Source organism: Leopardus geoffroyi, chromosome X, assembly GCF_018350155.1.
Source record: "Leopardus geoffroyi isolate Oge1 chromosome X, O.geoffroyi_Oge1_pat1.0, whole genome shotgun sequence".
NCBI lineage: Eukaryota > Metazoa > Chordata > Mammalia > Carnivora > Felidae > Leopardus > Leopardus geoffroyi.
Genome location: NC_059343.1, coordinates 90656731 through 90675128, shown reverse-complemented (window position 1 = coordinate 90675128; position 18398 = coordinate 90656731).

The window sequence follows — 18398 nt, the reverse complement described above, 5'->3', positions numbered from 1 at the left end:
TCCACCAACTGCAGTCTGTGTTTTAAAGTCATGACTTGGCTCATCTTTATAGAATTCTTCTGTCCACTCAGCTTGTGGTTGTCTCACTTCAATCTATCACATTGCAGCTGTGTGAATATGGGACAGTCACCCATTTTCCATTCTGGAAAAGCTGTGTTCACTGATTATTGTTTCCTTGCAAGTAGATTGGCTGGGTTCCAGAACCTGACTTGTCATTGAATATTTAAAAAAGCTCTTGGGCTGTGCTGGTGAAACTAAGGTGCTTCATTACAGCTTAAATCTACGATGTGATTTTGCATGCACATGGCTGCAATTTTGTCAAAGAGCCAATCCCAGAAGGTTTCCGATGGTGAACTCTGTTGCAGTGGATAGTTACCCCAGGAAGCTTTTGTTCTTGAACATGGGAATGAGAGACTCCTTTCTTACTAGATGAGTGGTCAGATACATCAGACAGAATGTTCTCACCAGCTGAAAAATTTCATTTGTGAGTCACTTCCTCTTTCACGGTCTCTTACCAAAAATCCCCCCTTCTAAGCTCAAACTTGGGATACTGCCCTCCAAGAGTGTTAGTGGCCCATGAAACCCTGTTATATGAGAGAGAATGGTGGGTGGCAGGAAGCAACAAATCCATGGTATGGACACAAGGAAGCGCAGGCATCCTGAAACTTTCACTCCAAGAGCTTTTGAAAGCTTCACTATCAGCCTCCAAGACTTTTGCTGGAAGAGACCGTGTCAATCCCAGCCAAAGTGAAGTGCGTGCCTAGGCATAAGAGGTAGGCCAAGGGACAAGTGGAAACACAGAGCATCTCATACTCCACTTCCTTCTCTCCTTCCTTCCCTCTCCCCAGAGCTACATGTCAGAATGTCTGCCCTGAAAAGAAAGGACTGATCAGAGGACTCTCTCAGATCTAGGGACAGCACATTCACTCATATTGGAGCACTTCATACATTCTCTGAGTAGCAGGTTAGTGGTTAAGGGCATGGACTCCTGCCTTGGGCCTCTAAGCTCAAATTCTGGCTCTGTGTCTTAGTAGCCCAGAGATGTTGGGGCAATTGCTTTATCTGACAGCTCTTGGTTTTCTTACCTGGGATATGGCATTAATTACAGTACCCATTTAGTTGTGCTGTTGTGAGGATTATATTAAACACATTATATGTGTATGTATGTATGTGTGTCTGTCTTAAAAGTGTTTTAATAGTAATTACTAATACAGTAAAACCTTGGTTTGTGAGCATAATTCATTCCAGAAACATGCTTGTAATCCAAAGCACTCGTATATCAAAGCAAATCTCAAGAGCCATCGGCTCAGTTGTGATCACATGACATTAGGCATCATATACTACTCATATTGTAAGACATCACTTGTTTACCAAGTTAAAATTTATCAGAAATATGTGGTGCCTGGGTGGCTCAGTCGGTAAAGCGTGTGACTTTGGCTCAGGTCATGATCTCGTGGTTCGTGAGTTCAAGCCCTGCATAGGGCTCTGTACTGACAGCTCAGAGCCTGGAGCTGGCTTCGGATTCTGTGTCCCCTTCTCTCTATGCCCCTCCCCAACTCTCACTCTGTCTCTGTCTCTGTCAAAAATAAACACTTTAAAAATTATCACAAATGTTCACTCGACTTGCAGAACTCTCACAGAACAAGTTACTCACAATCCAAGATTTTCTTTTATTATTATTACCAAGGTTAAGGACTCTTCCAGCCTGCCTTGTCCGATCATTGTCGTGACTTCTCCACATTGTGCTTAGACTTCACCTCCGTGTTTATTGTTCCACCAGTACTTTTTTTTAATGTTTATTTTGGAGAGAGAAAGAGAGAGACAGAGCATGAACAAGGGAGGGGCAGAGGGAGAGGGAGACACAGAATCCGAAGCAGGCTCCAGGCTCTGAGCTGTCAGTACAGAGCCTGAGGTGGGGCTCGAAACCACGAACTGTGAGATCATGACCTGAGCTGAAGTCAGACGCTTAACCGACTGGGCCACCCAGGCTCCTCTGTTCCAACAGTACTTTTAGCTTTATAGGATTAGGTGCCCCATATTTAGGTCTGTGAGAATGTTCATGGAGCTCTTTCCCTACATTCCCTTTGCGATGGTCCTGGGGGTCCCTTTGGAGCCCCAACACCACATCAGAAAATAAGCTCCTCGATCACAAGGGAACAGACAGAATATAAAGAACAAGGGAAATGAAACTGAGTAGCCAAAGGAAAGCTGCCTAACACATCAAAGGCCCTTCCAAGCCAGTAGGAAGTAGAAGACCAGAGTCACCCTTTGGTCTGTGGTCTGTGCACTTTGTTCCATTCCCCACTTGTACCTTCTCTGTTTCCCTCCCTCCTGTTCCCCCACCCTTTGTAAGAAAAACAGCATGTTGGGGTTGCTGACGCAGAAATCTGGCCTGTGGTAACTCTTACTGTGTGGTGACTCATGCCGAAGAGCAGGAATAATTTGCCTGGAGGGGAGGAGAGGGAGATGTGTCAGTGTGTGGGCATGCAGGGCAATTGCCTGGGTGGTAGCTACACTCAGCTAATGCAGCAGATAGTTAACTCTCCCGAGAAAATCCCTGGAGGCCCATGGCCATGACATACCCCCGGTGTAAGAAAGGAGGAAAGACAGGGCACAAAATCTCTGCCCCAACCCCAACCATCAAGTCTGAAATTCACGGGGAGTCACAGAAGACTTCATAGTAATGAGGTTTTTCACATCTTGGTGATTAGAGACATAAATCTGGAGGATTTGAATGAAGGGGAGCAAAGAGCAAAATAGTGAATGAGGTGTTATAGGCATTCAGCCCTTGCCCTTCCCCTGTCCTCCAGACACTCAAGGTTTTCCTGATCCTCTGAATGACGCTCCGCCCAGCTCTCCCTCCCCAGATGGACTGTGTCACAGCCTGAGGGTTACCAAGCATCTCCTAAGTTCATCACAGTGGAAACCATGAGGGGAAAGCCTGACCTGCTCCATGGCCAAGCCTTAGCCTCTGCTGGGATGCCTTCTCTGTGGCTTCCAGACAAGTTCACTGTCAAGCAATGAGGCGATGTGGGCAAGAAGACACACTTTTCCCTCTTTCCCACTGCACATGGGCCGACCTCCCCTTTCTCATTATCCATTCATGAGCCTCCTCCCTAAGTCCCACTGTCCCCTCTCCTGACCCTCACTCATAACTTCATATTTTGGGACAACTTCAATGTAGCTTTTGCCCCAAAGAGGGTGAAGGTTATTTGCTTTGGACTTGTCTTATTCTCTTCCCCTAATAAAACTTCTCTTTATATTTATAACCCATTTTATTTTTTTTAATTTTTGTAAAGTTCATTTATTTATTTTTGAGAGAGACAGAGAGAACGAGCACAGGGGAGAGGGAGACAGAGAAAATCCCAAGCAGGCTCCACACCACCAGCACGGAGCCCAAAGTGGGACTCAAACTCACGAACTGGGAGATCATGACCTGAGCCGAAATCAAGAGTGAGATGCTTAACCGACTGAGCCACCCAGGCGTCCCTATAACCCATTTTCTTAGGCTCCTTTCTGGGTGAGTGAAACAGATTAAACAATCAAATCCAAGTTGGAGGTGGTGGGTAGTGGCTCACTCTGCTACTTTTCTCAGGCAACTTGTACATTTTAACAGGATCCTTCAATACATTAGTTCAAGGGGTGGTATGCTTTCTCTGCAAAAGGACCAAATAGTAAATATTATAGGCTTTGAGGGCCATACAGTGTTTGTTGTAACTATTCAACTCGGCCCTTGTGGCATGACATTAGCAATAGACAATTCATAGACAAATTGACTGGTGTGTTCCAATAAATAAAGAGGTTGAATTTCATATAATTTTTACATGTCACGGAATATTATTCTTCATTCCATTTTGTTCAATCATGTAAAAAAATGGAAAAACCATTCTCAGTTTAGACAAACAAACACAGGTGGAACTGCAGATTTGGCCAGGGGGCTGTAGTTTGCCAACTAGTGTGTTGGCCCAAAGGGTTGTTTCAAATGGGGGTTTCACACACTGTTATAAGCTGAATGAGATGGAGAGAGAGTAAAAGGTTTTTAGAATGAGATTGGGGGTGACCTTATCATCATACTCTTCAAATCACACAAGCTAGGTGGAAATGCTTACAATTTCATTCAACCCCTATTATTGAGTAACTACTCCATGCCAAGGACTATGTTAGGGACTCTGTAATACACGGAGAGAATAAAACAGATGTTATCTCTGTCCTTATAGAGTTTAAAGGTACCATGGAGGGAGACAGATAATCAACAAGTGAATAAGCAATAAATAGGTAATTCCAAACTGTGATAAATGTGTGAAGGAAACACAGGAGAACAGTTGCAGAAAATGAGGAGTGGGTCAGGGAGACTGTGGGCAGGGAAGACGGACTTACATGTGGAGAGGTTTTTATTAAGGAATTGGGTTGGTGAAGAGCCGCCAGGAGTAGGGGAAAAGAAGCACATTCCTGGCAGAAGGCCCAGCATGTGTTAGGGGCTTGAGGCAGGAAAGAGCTTGCCTTGTTCACAGCTCTGAAAGGAGACAGTATGACTAGTAGGACTGAAGGAATGTAGCCCGAGAGGGGGTGGGAAAACTAGGCAACGTCCGGATGACATAGAGCCTTGAATCTCAATGAAAGAGTATGGACTTCATTGAAAGTGAAAGGAAAGTTCTTTCATGTTTGTTTAAAATGTATTTATTTATTTATTTATTTATTTATTTATTTTGAGAGAGAGAGAGAGAGAGAGAGAGAGAGAGAGAATGCGGGAGGGGCAGAGAAAAAGGGAGAGAAAGAAAATCCCAAGCAGGCTCCTCACTGCCGGTGCAGAGCCCACTTGCGAGGCTTGAACCCATGAACCGTGAGATCGTGACCTGAGTTGAAACCGAGGGTTGGATGCTTAACCAACTGAGCCAACCCTGTTTGTTTTTAATGTAAGCTTTATGCCCATTGTGGGGCTTGAACTCATAACGCTGAGATCAAGAGTTCCATGCTCTACCGACTAAGCCAGCCAGGCACCCCAGGAAACTTCTTTTATAAGATTATTCTGGCTAATGTGTGGAGAATAGACAGGAAGGAAGGAAGGCATGAGAGTTGGATGATCCATTGAGAGTTCATTACAGTATCATGGACAAGAAGTGACAGTGGCTTGAACTAGGGTGTTGGCAGCAAAACTGATGAAGAGTGGGCAGGTCTATGATATATTTTGGATCTAGAAACTGTAGAACTTACTGATTAGACATTGGAGGGGAGGGAGATAGCAGAATCAAGAATGATTTGCTGGTTTGTGGCTTCAATAATTTGGGAGATGGTGGTTCCTTTCAACGGGGTGGAAAATTTTGACTGTGGAAGGAATGGTTACATTCAGGTGTAGGGAAGAACGCACTGATCAAGTCATATTTTCATTACTATTCTTGTGTTTTTTTTCAAGTAAGTTCTATGTCCAAAGTGGGGCTTGAACTCACAACCCCAAGATCAAAAGTCGCATGCTTTACCGACTGAGCCAGTCAGGCATTCCTGATAGAGTTATTTATATTTAGATAGCTTAAGTTTAATGCCTGTTAGATCTCCAAGTAGATCTCTAAGTAGTCGGTCATGTGAATCTGGCATGAAGAAGAGTTTTGGGATGGGGACACAAACATGAAAGAAATCAACATATAGATAATATTTAATGCCATGGTAATAGAGGAAATCAACTAGGGAAAGAGTGCGGACAGGGAGAGGCCCTAGGAACTAGTGCCGGGGCACTCCAACATTTGGATATTGGATAGGAGAGGAGCCTTTGAAACAGACAGAAAGGGAGCAGTCAAAGATATGGGTGAATTTTTTTAATGTATAGTGTCACAAATGCCAAGAGAAGAGTATTGGAGGACAGAGTAGTAAACTGTGTGCAACACTGATGGCAGATCAAGTTGGATGAAGACAAACAGGACACTACTGATTTTGATGACATGGAGGTTTTTAGTGACTTTGGCAAGAGGTTTTGGTGGGGGTGGAAGGGCCAGACTGACAATGGTTGGGGTTAACAGAGAGGTAAGGGCTGATAGGATTACCCCTGTGAGGTCAATTCCAGAGTTGTGATCCAGAATGCATCACTTGGTGGTTTGGCAATTTCCAAGGCAGCTAGTCCCTCAGTCAGTGTTGAGTGGCATGGGTCTGATGGCATGGTATGGCCCCTTCCACTCTTTCAACATGGGTCTTAAAAGGAATAAAATGCTCATTCATTTTTTCATTCACCAAATATCTGTTGAGTAATTAGTAAGTGCCAGGAACTCTAGATAGTAGAGAAGAAACCAGAAAAATTCCTGCCCTGATGGAGCTTATGTTTTAGCAACTAGGAAAGCCAAGTAAATAGGAAATGATGCAATCACAATCAGGGTTATTAGGTACTATGACATAAGAGAGATACATAAGAGAGAGTCAAGGTAACTAATTCTAGATGCTATAACAAATAATCCTCACATCTACAAGTTTCAACACAATAAAAGTTTATTCATGTCACAGGCCAAGGCAGGTCAAGCAGCTCTCCTGGGTATTTGTCTTCCAAGTGGTGACTCAAGATTCAGGCTCTTTCTGCTTTATGGCTTCAGCATTCTATAGACCTCCTCAGAGCCTACCAGTGGATCTTCTGTGTTCTGTAGGCAAATAAGCAAAGACAGCTCATGGACTACTATCACACAGCACGATTTATAGCCACACTTGAAAGCTACCAGGAGCCAATGTAATGACAAGATAAGCCAAGAAATGTGACCTTCCTCTGCTCAGTAAAAAAAAAAAAAGGGGGGGGGGGGTTCATGAGAAACTAGCCTGTCTCTGACACCAAAGTGTAGGATGATATGAGGGTTCAGAGAAGGAGCTCTTCATATTTATTTAATGTATCAGAAGAAGGTTCCTGGGTAAGATGATATCTAAGCTAAAGACCTGAAGGATGAGGAAGAATTCACCTGTTGAAGTGCGGTTAAGAATGTTCCAAGCAGAGGGTGCCCGGGTGGCTCAGTCGGTTGATTGTCTGACTTTGGTTCAGGTCATGATCTCATGGTTTGTGGGTTCGAGCCCCGCGTGGGGCTCTGTGCTGACAGCTTGGAGCCTGGAGCCTGCTTCAGATTCTGTGTCTCCCTCTCTCTGCCTCTCCCACACGCTTGGCTCCGCCTCTCTCGTAAAATAAGTAAATACACTTCAAAGTTTTTTTTTTGAAAATGGAGCTAGAGTTGACACACAGTGTTACATTAGTTTCAAGTGTACAACATAGTGATCCAACTTCTCCATATGTTATGCTATGCTCACCGCAAGTGTAGCTACCATCTGTCACCATATGACACTGTTACAATACCATTAACTATACTCTCTATGCTCCACTTTTTCTTCCCTTATGTTTCATAAGTGGAAACCTGTCTCTATCATAGCCATTGTATTTGTTTGCTTGTTTGGTAGGCTCCATGCCTAATGTGGGGCTTGAACTCATGACCCTGAGATCAAGAGTTGCGCTCTACCAACTGAGCCAGCCAGGCTTCCCCGTATCCATTTTTAGATGAGGAAACTGAGAGTAACCTAACAGCAATTTGCCTAATGTCACCCAGCTAGAAAGTGACAAAGCAAAGTCTATGCTCTAGAATCTATCCTCTGGCTGAAGTCTGCCTCTCAGCAAATATTTACTGGGCCCTGACTATGGGCACTGGGTGAAATCTTGAGGAAATCAATGAGGAGGACTAACCTCTACCCTCCAGGAGTTACCGGTCTATCGCAAGGGCCTACGAGCCAAATCCAACCTACTGACTGTTTCTTTATGGCCTGTGAGCAAAGAGTGGTCTTTATATTTTCAAATGCTTGAAAAGACAATTTAAAAAAAAAGAATGTACGTATGATGACACATGAGAATTATACAGAAGTCAAATTTCAGTATGTGTAAATAAAGATTTTTTGGAACATGGCCACACCCATTTGTCTATGTATTTGCTTATGTATTGTCTATGACTGCTTTTGTGATACGACCAGAAGAAACTATATGGCCTGCAAAGCCTCACATATTTGCTATCTGGCTCTCCCTAAAAAGCGTGCTGACACTTGGCCAATTAGATCATATAGATAAGCAAACATAATTTCAATACAAAATGATGGAAGGTAGCATTGTTTGGCAGGAAAAGTATGGGCTTTCACTCAATGGAGACCAATAGACTTGGATTGGAACCCCAGTTCCATTTCCACTAGCTGTGTGATCTTGACCATGTTACTTAACTTCTTTGAGCCTGTTTACCAGATAATAAGGCTAATGATGCCTTTTCCACACACTGTTGTGAGAACTAGGGATAATGTATGCATAGTGTTTGCACAAAACCCTAAAAAAATACGAGCCATAATAACAATGTTGATAATATGTTCTGATAGAGCCAGCAAGGTGCAATGTAAACATGGTACATGGACATCTTAAACATTTTAGGGAGTTTATGGAAAACTTCCCAGAGGAGGTGTCCTTTGAGTTGGCTTCTGGTGTCAGATGGACCTACTTTATTTTTTATGAAGCTTTTTACTTTAATTCCAGTATAGTTAACATACAGTGTTATATTAGTTTCAGATGTACAATATAGTGATTCAACAATTCCATACATCACCTGGTGCTCATCATAAAAAGGGCACTCCTTAATCCTCATCACCTATTTCACCCATCTCCCCACCCACCTCCTCTCTGGTATCAGTTTGTTCTCTAGAGTTAAGAGTCTGTTTCATGGTTTGTCTCTTTTTTTTTTTTCTTTGCTTGTTTGGTTTGTTTCTTAAATCCCGCATACAAATGAAATCACATGATGTTTGTCTTTTTCTGACTGACTTATTTCACTTAAAATTATATTCTGTAGCTCCATCCATGATATTGCAAATGGTAAGATTTCATTCCTTTTAATGGCTGAGTAATATTCCATTGCATATATATACCACATCTTTATCCATTCATCAATCGATGAACACTTGGGCTGTTTCCATAATCTGGCTACTATACATAATGCTGCTATAAACATCAGGGTGCATGTATCCCTTTGAATTTCTGTTTTTGTATTTTTGGTTAAATATCCAGTAGTGTGATTTCTGGGTCATCTGTTTTTGACTTTTCAAGGAACTTCCATACTGTTTTCCACATTGGCTTCCCAGTTTGCATTTCCAACAGTGCACAAAGTTTCCTTTTCCTTCACATCCTTGCCAACACCTGTTTCTCCTGTTTTGGATTTTCACCATTCTGACAGATGTGAGGTGATATCTCATTGTAGTTTTGACTTGTATTTCCCTCATGATGATTGATGTTGAGCATCTTTTCATGTGTCTGTGGGCCATCTGTATGTCCTCTTTGGAGACATGTCTGTTCATGTCTTCTGCCCATTTTTTAATTGTTTTATTTGATTTTGGGGTATTGAGTTGTATCAGTTCTTTTTTTAAATTATTTAATTTTTATTTATTTTTTATTAATTTTTTTAATGTTTATTTGTTTTTGAGAGAGGGAGAGAGCATGACAGGGGAGGGGTAGAGACAGAAGGAGACACAGAACTCGAAGCAGGTTCCAGGCTCCATGCTGTCAGCACAAAGCCTGATGTGGGGCTTGAACTCATGAACTGTGAAATCATGACCTCAGCCAAAGTTGGATACTCAACCAACTGAGCCACCCCGGCACCCCATAATGTTTATTTATTTTTGAGAGAGAGAGAAAGAGAGAGAGAGAGAGAGAACAGAGGAGGGGCAGAGAGAGAGGGAGACACAGAATCCGAAGCATGCTCCAGGCTCTGAGCTGTCAGCACAGAGCCCAATGTGGGGCTCAAATCCACAAACTGTGAGATCCTGACCTGAACTGAAGTCAGACACTTAACCAACTGAGCCACCCAGGTGCCCTGAGTTGTATCAGTTCTTTATATATTTTGTATACTAATCCTTTATCAGATATGTCATTTGCAAATATCTTCTCCCATTCTGTAGGTTGCCTTTTAGTTTTGTTGATGGTTTGGAGAAACCTGCTAGAAATCATAGTTCTTTCACTTACCAGCTGTGTGACTCTGGGCAGATTACCATTTGGAGCCTCATTTCCCTCATATGTAAAATAGGGCTGATAATAATGATAGCACTGAGCTCACAGAGTCATTCTTCTGAGAATTAAGTGAGATGATGCATATGTAACACACAGTGCTATGTTTGGCATGTAGCATGTAATCAGCAAAAATCAATCATTGGCATTTTTGGTGTGGTGGTTGTTACCAACTATAGTTTAGGACTGCTGGTCCTGGGCAATTTACAGAACTAAGTGTTAGTTTCCTCATCTGTAAAACATAGAGATGAAAACACTAACTGAATAAGGTGGTTATCAGGGTTAAATGAGATAATCTACTTAGCCTAATGTCTAGCAGATAGTAAGTGCTTGATACGTGGTAGCTATTGCTATTAGACGCAACAATGGCAACAGCGAGTGCCCAATAAAAGTTACTGAATGACCAACTATGTTACTGAATGACCAACTAAGTGGTGAGTCCAAAATATTTGTATTCAGGAGCTCAGAGGGGAAAGTCCAACAACTTTAGCTCTCACTTTATTAAGTGAACATGAAACTGTCTCTAGCTAAACAGTTTTGATATCTTATATATACTGAAACCTTTTCAGAATTTCCTGTTATTTAGTAACTACTAGTCCTAAGCTGTTATATAAATATGACTTAGAGTGCGTGTAAAAGTTACTAAGCAATATCGGGAAATGGTCCTGCTGGCTACTTTTCTCCATCAATAAATAACCCATCATTCGATGAAGCAACAATTTCATTTCCTAAGAAAATACCAGACAGGACATCACTCAGAACTTTAAAAAGCCCTGTTTGGTAAGTCTTTGGTAAATATATATTTAGGTAATGATAAACCATGAACTTAGGCCAGATTCACAATCCCCTTCCCTGCTTCTGTGGCCGTAGTTACCCAAAGAAATGGGGGGGGGGATGTTCAGAGAGACCAGGGGCCCTAGCCCAGCATTAAAACCATTTCCTTCTGTGGCTCTTTCCCAGCCAGTGAATGGCCTCCATATGAAACTGGCCTTCAGAAAAGTCATGCAGCAGGCCAGCGTTATCTTTCTTCCTTCTAGCTTTTGTTTTGCACTCTGCTCTGGGTCCCTAGCATCTTCATGCTCCCTTCCAGTACCCCCAGATCCTTCCCTGCAACGTCCTGTATAAAGTTGCTTTCCAGGGCAGAGGGAGCCTATGCCTTCCCTCCCATCAAAGCTGACCTGTCCAGTAGGTAACTCCTCCGGGGCTCTGTGACTGGTTGATAAGACATCAAGAGATACAACTATAATAGTCTAGCTACTTTCCACTGTCTCAACCTTGGCATTCTCTCATGCTTAATTCATTGCCTTAGAGGACAGGTTCTGGAGCTCCTCTGTGACACGCAGCTAGGGGTCCTAGGTTTCTTAGACTTGGGGTATTATTGGTACATGAAATCCATGGTAGCTACCAACTGGGCATTCTGCCCACAGCATTTCATTGGTTTGTGGGGTGTTTTTCCAGGTAGAACCAAGATCCTGCTCCATGAAGTCAACTGGGACAAGACTAGGATATAGGTGAAATGAAGTCAAGTGGGGATAACGACACAACCGACCTCCCAGGAATAGGTGTGACGATTAAATTAAGCGATACATGTAAAGCTTTCAGGACAATGCCTGGTACAGTGTTGTGTCCAGCGGATGTTAGCTGTTGTTATTCCCAACCACTGAAGATAGGATGGCCAGCTGGCAAGGATTCAAATCCAACACATCTCTTGAGTACAAATGGTGCCTCTTCTGGAATGTGCTCACTTTGTCTCTCTTGACCAGGAGGACCATACTTAGACTCCTGATCCCTTCTTTTCCCCAAACACACAGCCTCTCCTGCCTGCCTGCTGCTAACCCCATTTGCCATCCATGCTACAAACCCTGGTGTCTTTTCTCATTATAACCCAGAAGTCATACACTGGCAGCAAATACGTGCTGTGGACATATTTGTTTGGATCACATGGTAATTTTTTTAAATTTAAATTCAAGTTAGTTAACATACAGGGTAGTTTTGGCTTCAGGAGTGGAACCCAGTGATTCATCTCTTACATATGACACCCAGTGCTCATCCACAAAAGTGCCCTCCTTAATGCTCATCACCCATTTAACACATACTCCATTCAGAGAAAGACAGATACCATATGATTTCACTCATATGTGGAATTTGAGAAACTCAACAAATGAACATAGGTGAAGGTAAGGAAAAATAAGATAAAAACAGAGAGGGAGGTAAACCATAAGAGTCTCTTAAATACAGAGAACAAACTGAGGGTTGCTGGAGGGGAGATGGGTGGGGGGATGGGTTACACGGTAATTTTTTTTAAGATTACAGTTGGCTGACAACATGTAAAAGTCAGGAGATATTCTGTTAAAAGTTGGAATTTGGGTTCCTTCTGAAAAATTTTTTTTGATGGTTCTTTTATTTTTGAGAGAGACAGTGTGAGCAGAGGAGGGACAGAGAGAGAGAGGGAGACAAAGAATCCGAAGCAGGCTCCAGGCTCTGAGCTGTCAGCACAGAGCTGGACGCAGGGCTCGAACTCACAAACCGTGAGATCATGACCTGAGCTGAAGTTGGATGCTTAACCGGCTGACTTACCCAGGTGCCCCCCCCACCTTTTTTTTTTTAACTCTTAAGATCCAGCAACACAGGTGCAAATTCTGGTTGGTAAATATCTGTAGCCTCTGAGTGGTGCCTGCCCCCTTAAAACCAGCCATGTACTCTATGTCTTGCCACTATTTCCAGCCGACCCGCATCTCTGTTACTGACACCAGCAGTAAGAGAGCAGTAGCCCTTCAGGGCCCACCAGGAAGAGCCTCAATGGCTTGTTTCAACTAGAGCCTGAATCAGCGGCAAGAGAAAACAGGTTTATCTTCCTTGGAGGTGAGGGAAGGGGCTCAGTGTTCACAAAACTCAACCACCCAACTCTACTTCTCAGATGTAAAAGACGTTCCTTTCATCCTGGGGAAAGTTGCCTTTTGCTGATAATGGGCCAAATGATCCCATCTAATGGAGAATGGGAATACACACACACACACACACACACTGAATGTTTGCATCCTGCTATAAACTCATCTCTCCTTAAACAAGGAAGTCCACATATGTCTATTTCAACTAAGTGGTCTTTCTTGCCCAAAAACTAAGGCTTTGTCCGTGGAGTTTATAGGGCCATGTGTTATTCAAATACTTCGGGCTGCTTTGTGGCTACACTCCTGGGCATTCTTCCGGAAAACATTCTGGAAGCTCTCTAAGAGCCTGCAGGGTGGGATGGAGAGAATACTGAATGTTAACTCAGCCAATCTTCCCCAGGAGGCCAGTCAGCATCTGAGGGAACCAGGGCAGTTGCAAACCTAGCCGAGTGGCCAGGCACGGTAGGAATGTTTGTAGGAGTACCAAGTATCTGCAGCTGGCTTGAAGTCTAAAGAAGAAAAATAGATCAGGGGCGCCTGGACTGTTCAGTCTGTTAAGCGTCTGACTCTTGATGTTGGCTCAGGTCATGTTCTCAAGCTTCGTGAGTTTGAGCCCCAGACCAGGCTCTTTGCTGACAGTGTGGAGCCCGCTTGGGATTCTGTCTCTCTGCCCCTCCCCTGCTTGTGCTGTTTCTCTCAAAACATTAATGAACTTTAAAAAACACAGCAGATCTGGGGCAGCCTGGGTGACTCAGTCAGTTAAGCGGCTGACTTTGGCTCAGGTCATCATGATCTCACAGTCCGTGGGTTCCAGCCCCACGTTGGGCTCTGTGCTGACAGCTCAAAGCCTGGAGCCTTCTTTGGATTCTGTGTCTCTGTCCTCTCTACCCCTCCCTGCTTGTCCTCTGTCTCACTCTGGGTCAAAAATAAATAAAACTTTAAAAAATTAAAAAAATAGCAGATAAGTTCTTATGAGCTTGGGGTAATAATAAAAAACACTTAGGTAGCTCTTACAGGCCAAGCACTGTTCCATTATCTCACAACAATGTGATGAGAGAGGTTCACTTTTATTAATGAGGAAACAGGCATGAGTAGGTTAACTAACTAGCTGAGGCTGTGAAACCAATTAGTATAAAAGCAAGGATCCTCTCCTCACCACTACACCATGGTTTTCAGTACGGGAAGGGAACACCAACAAGAGCATCACCTGGGAACTCCCTAGAAACGCAGGGGCGCCTGGGTGGCTCAGTCAGTTGAGCGTCTGCCTTTGACTCAGGCTATGATATCATGGTTCACAGGTTTGAGCCCCGCGTTGGGCTCTGTGCCGCCAGGCTGGAGCCTGCTTCAGGTTCTGTGTCCCCTCTATCTCTGCCCCTCCCAGCCCCCTCACTCTCCATCTCTCAAAAGTAAGTAAACAAACATCCCCCCCCAAAAAAAGACCTGTTTCTAAACAAGCCCTCCAGGTGACTCAGATGCAAGTTCCTGTTTGAGAGCCACAACCTAGGGGGTGAGGACTCCCAACAATTGTAATATAGCACTGCAGGTTGCCTGCAGGAAAGAGCTGGCAGAATAGGCAGTCAATTGAATAAGAATTGAAAGGCATAGTGGGGGTGGGGTTGAGGGGGGGTTAGACTTCCAACCAGCTCGTCCCAGTCCCTGTGATTCCATCATTAGCCATCATTCCTCTGGATTGTGAAGGCTTTATGATTTAGAAGATGTATTTATTAAAATGCAAATTCCATCTGGTAAAGTGAATGACATAAGCCAATTTGTTATGGAATCTTAAGGAGAACGACCAACCATTTCTGTTAGCCTGGGACTGATGGGCTTCTGGAGTTGCAGGACTTTTATTGTGATAAAATAGAGACAGTCTTTCCAAAGTTAAGATCTGCTCAGGACTGAGCTGGTTCCGGGGAGTCAGGACTTTTGGTGCTAAGAACAGAAAGTCCTTGGCAAACCTGGGTAAGTTGGACATCATGGACTGGATTACAGTGGGCATTGTCACATGTGACTTGGAAGCCACACAGCAAAAGATGTTCCAACTTTATTTAATTTTGTGTTTTATTTAAATTTTAGTTAACATACAGTGTAATATTGGTTTTAGGAGTAAAATTCAGGGATTCATCACTTACATACAACTCCCAGTGCTCATCATAACAAGTGCCCTCCTTAGTACCAATCACCCATCTAGCCCATCCCCCACCCACCTCTGTCCATCTGTCCATCTACCCTCAGTTTGTTCTCTATCATTAAGAGTCTTTTGTGGTTTGTTTCTCTCTCTTCTTCCCCCCCATCTTCCCATATATACATCTGTTTTGTTTCTTTTTTTAATGTTTATTTATTTTTGAGAGAGAGGAAGAGTGAGAGCAGGGGTGGTGCAGAGAGAGAGAGGGAGACACAGAATCTGAAGCAGGCTCCAGGCTCTGAGCTGTCAGCACAGAGCCTGACGTGGGGCTTGAACTCACAAACCATGAGGCCATGACCTGAGCCCAAGTTGGATGCTTAACCGACTGAGCCACCAGCTGCCCCAAGATGCCCCAACATTAAACATGCATTTGACAGGAAACTTTTCAGGATCACATTTTCCCAACTTCAGTACATGGATGGAGGTCAGCTTCTGCATCCAAAAAAGACCTATGGCGTTACTAGGACACATAATTACACAGCACCAGACACTTGGATGAAATTTAGTGCTGAAAGATAAAGGGTTTAAGATGTATGCTTCCAAAAGTTCTACAAATGGCAGTGCCTACATGAGGCAGGAGACGATGCCTCCGTTTACAATTATGGTAACAGAGATTCTTCAAGCCAAGGGGAAAGACGCTACTCAAGGGGGAAAAGCAGGCAATAAAATGGTAGCTATCGTTCTGAGGTGCACGATCTCAACCGTGTCAGGACAAGGTAGCACAATAAAGGCTGGGGGAGAATACGCTCCTGTGCTAATATCCCTTACTGCTGGATGGGGGGATCGTGCCCGGCTGATGCGTTTCTGCTTCCTAGTTCTCTTGTGTAACGTCCAAATGTCTGCGTCACCGTGGCATCAGCAGATAATCAGCATTCATCAAGGAGGGTGACAAGGACAAGGACGAGGAGCCCTCCCGCCGGTGGACTTGTTGGAAGGAGTCGCCCAACGTGGAGGGTGCTCAGGGGACGGGACCCTCCCCAGGGAGGACTCCCCAGCCTGCAGCTGCGGAAAGAGAGGTCCAGGCACCTTCGGCTGGCGCTGGACAGGACGCACACAGCTCTGCCCACCGGCGAGGAAGGGAGGGACTTCCCTTGCCTGATTTTGCTCTGACTCAGTGGTTGCTCCCACCTGCCACCTGTGTTGAAATCTTCCCTGGAAGCTTGGCTGGACAAGGAGGCTGGGCATATGCTGAGATTAAAAAGTAAATTTTTGTATTGGCCTTTCATATGGCGTGGCTTTGGGGGCTATTTAGTTAAAATGATGTCCTGATGCGTGCCCTGGCAACACTGAAGGGGTAGATATTCGTGGGGGGCTCTGAGGGGGTCCACGTGCCCCCTTTTATGTGTCCTGGATGCTCTAGCAGGGCCTTTGGGCATTTTTGGAGAAGCGTCTTTGTGAAGGGGCAGGAGGGACTTTTCTGATGCCCACTCCTCTTCTTCCCCAGTGGAGTTCACATGCCCCTGGTTCAGCACAGGGCTGGTGTAGTAGCCTGGTGTGTTCACAGGAGAAGAACATAGGCCGGAAGCCAGGCAAATCACATAGTCAACTGCTAGGAGGTTCTCAAGGAGTTCCCCTACTTTGAACATCCCTCTTTCTCACCCCAACCCCAGTACAGTTTCAGAATGAGGAGGGCTTTTGAGGAAGCCTGGTGTACAGTCTGGCTTTGGGGTAAATGTTCTGCTCTGCAGGAACACTGATTAGAGGTCAAGGTCAAGGATCCTCATCAGTCACCACTGGAATGGGTATAATGGAGATTTTTTTAAATTTTTCTAAATTTACATTTATTTGTTTTTGTTAGAGACAGAGCACAAGCAGGGGAGGGGCAGAGATAGAAGGATACACAGAATCCAAAGCAGGCCCCAGGCTCTGAGCGGTCAGCACAGAGCCTGACGCGGGGCTTGAACCCGCAAACCGCAAGATCATGACCTGAGCCTAAGTCAGACGCTTAACCGACTGAGCCACCCAGGCACCCCTGGAGGTTTTTTTGAAGTTCATTTATTTATTTTGAGAGACACAGAGACAGTGTGAGTAGGGAAGAGGCAGAGAGAGAGGGAGACAGAGAATCCCAAGCAAGCTCTGCACTGCCAGCACAGAGCCCAATGCAGGGCTCGAACCCATGAACCATGAGATCATGACCTGAGCTGAAACCAAGAGTCAGGCACTTAACCGACTGAGCCACCCAGGTGTCCCAACAATGGAGTTTTGGGCATGATGAAGGAAGACATTCAGCTTTTGAGTCCCTTTGGCAAACTCATTCCGTCCTCTCCCTGGAGCCACACAGGAGCAGAGGGAAGGATCAGAACTGAGCTACCTACCCGGGTCAATGTAAATACCTGCCCAGGAAATCATGCAAATACCTCCAGAGCAGGCCTTGCAGGAAGCAGTCTGAAGGCATATGCAAAGCCCAAAGTACACAGCTTGCTCCCAGAAGTCCCAAACTGTCCCGTCTGTTTTCCCTTCACCCTGCCATGTGGAAGCCCCAAACTGCGCTTCCGACCCCCAAGGCCACAAAGGCAAAACACAAGCTGTCCTTTCACAGAAGGGAGCCTTAAAAACTACAACAGGAAGCAAACGGCTGTCTCCCATTTCCATGTTACATTTTCTGCAAGGTTAACAATCCCTGCGCTGTTTCTGTCCTACTCCTTAATGACCCAAGCGGTTCAGCTATTAAGTGATAAATCCTCTGTGTATTCATGACTGACTGGTTGAATTCTGTAGCCCAAACTGAAACAGTCAAGATAATTGAGTTACCTCAGAAGATTTAAGGAAGCCAGCTGCTGTGCAAGATGGAAAACAAATTCAAGTGGCAGTAGGAGCCCCGTCCCCAAGAAAGAAATGCTGAAGCAACACACCGAATGGGATACAGGGCATAGACTGCAGAAAAGGGCAAATGGAGGATGAAATGGGGAAAAGAGCTACTAGTTCCTTCTGGTCACCTTCCCACTCCACTTTCGCTGTGCATCCAGGTGGCCAGCTGAAGCCAGCTGGTGGGATTTACTCCCAGTGGCTCCTCCAAGGTCCCAGTCAGCTGGGAGGATGGGCTAGCCACCTATCAATAGAGAGGATCTAGAAGGATGCCCTCCAGCTCCTGTCTCTTCACCTCCTGCCCACCCAACCAACATCCGCTTTCTGAAAAGAAATGCGGAGGGGCAGAGAAATGTCCCCTCCTTCCCCTCTAGGTTGTTTGACTGGTCTAATAATGAAATTGACTTAAGATGGATTAACTGGAGAAAACCAAATTTAATTGTGTGTGTATGGGAGCCCTATAACATCCTGAGCTGAGGAAAGGGGT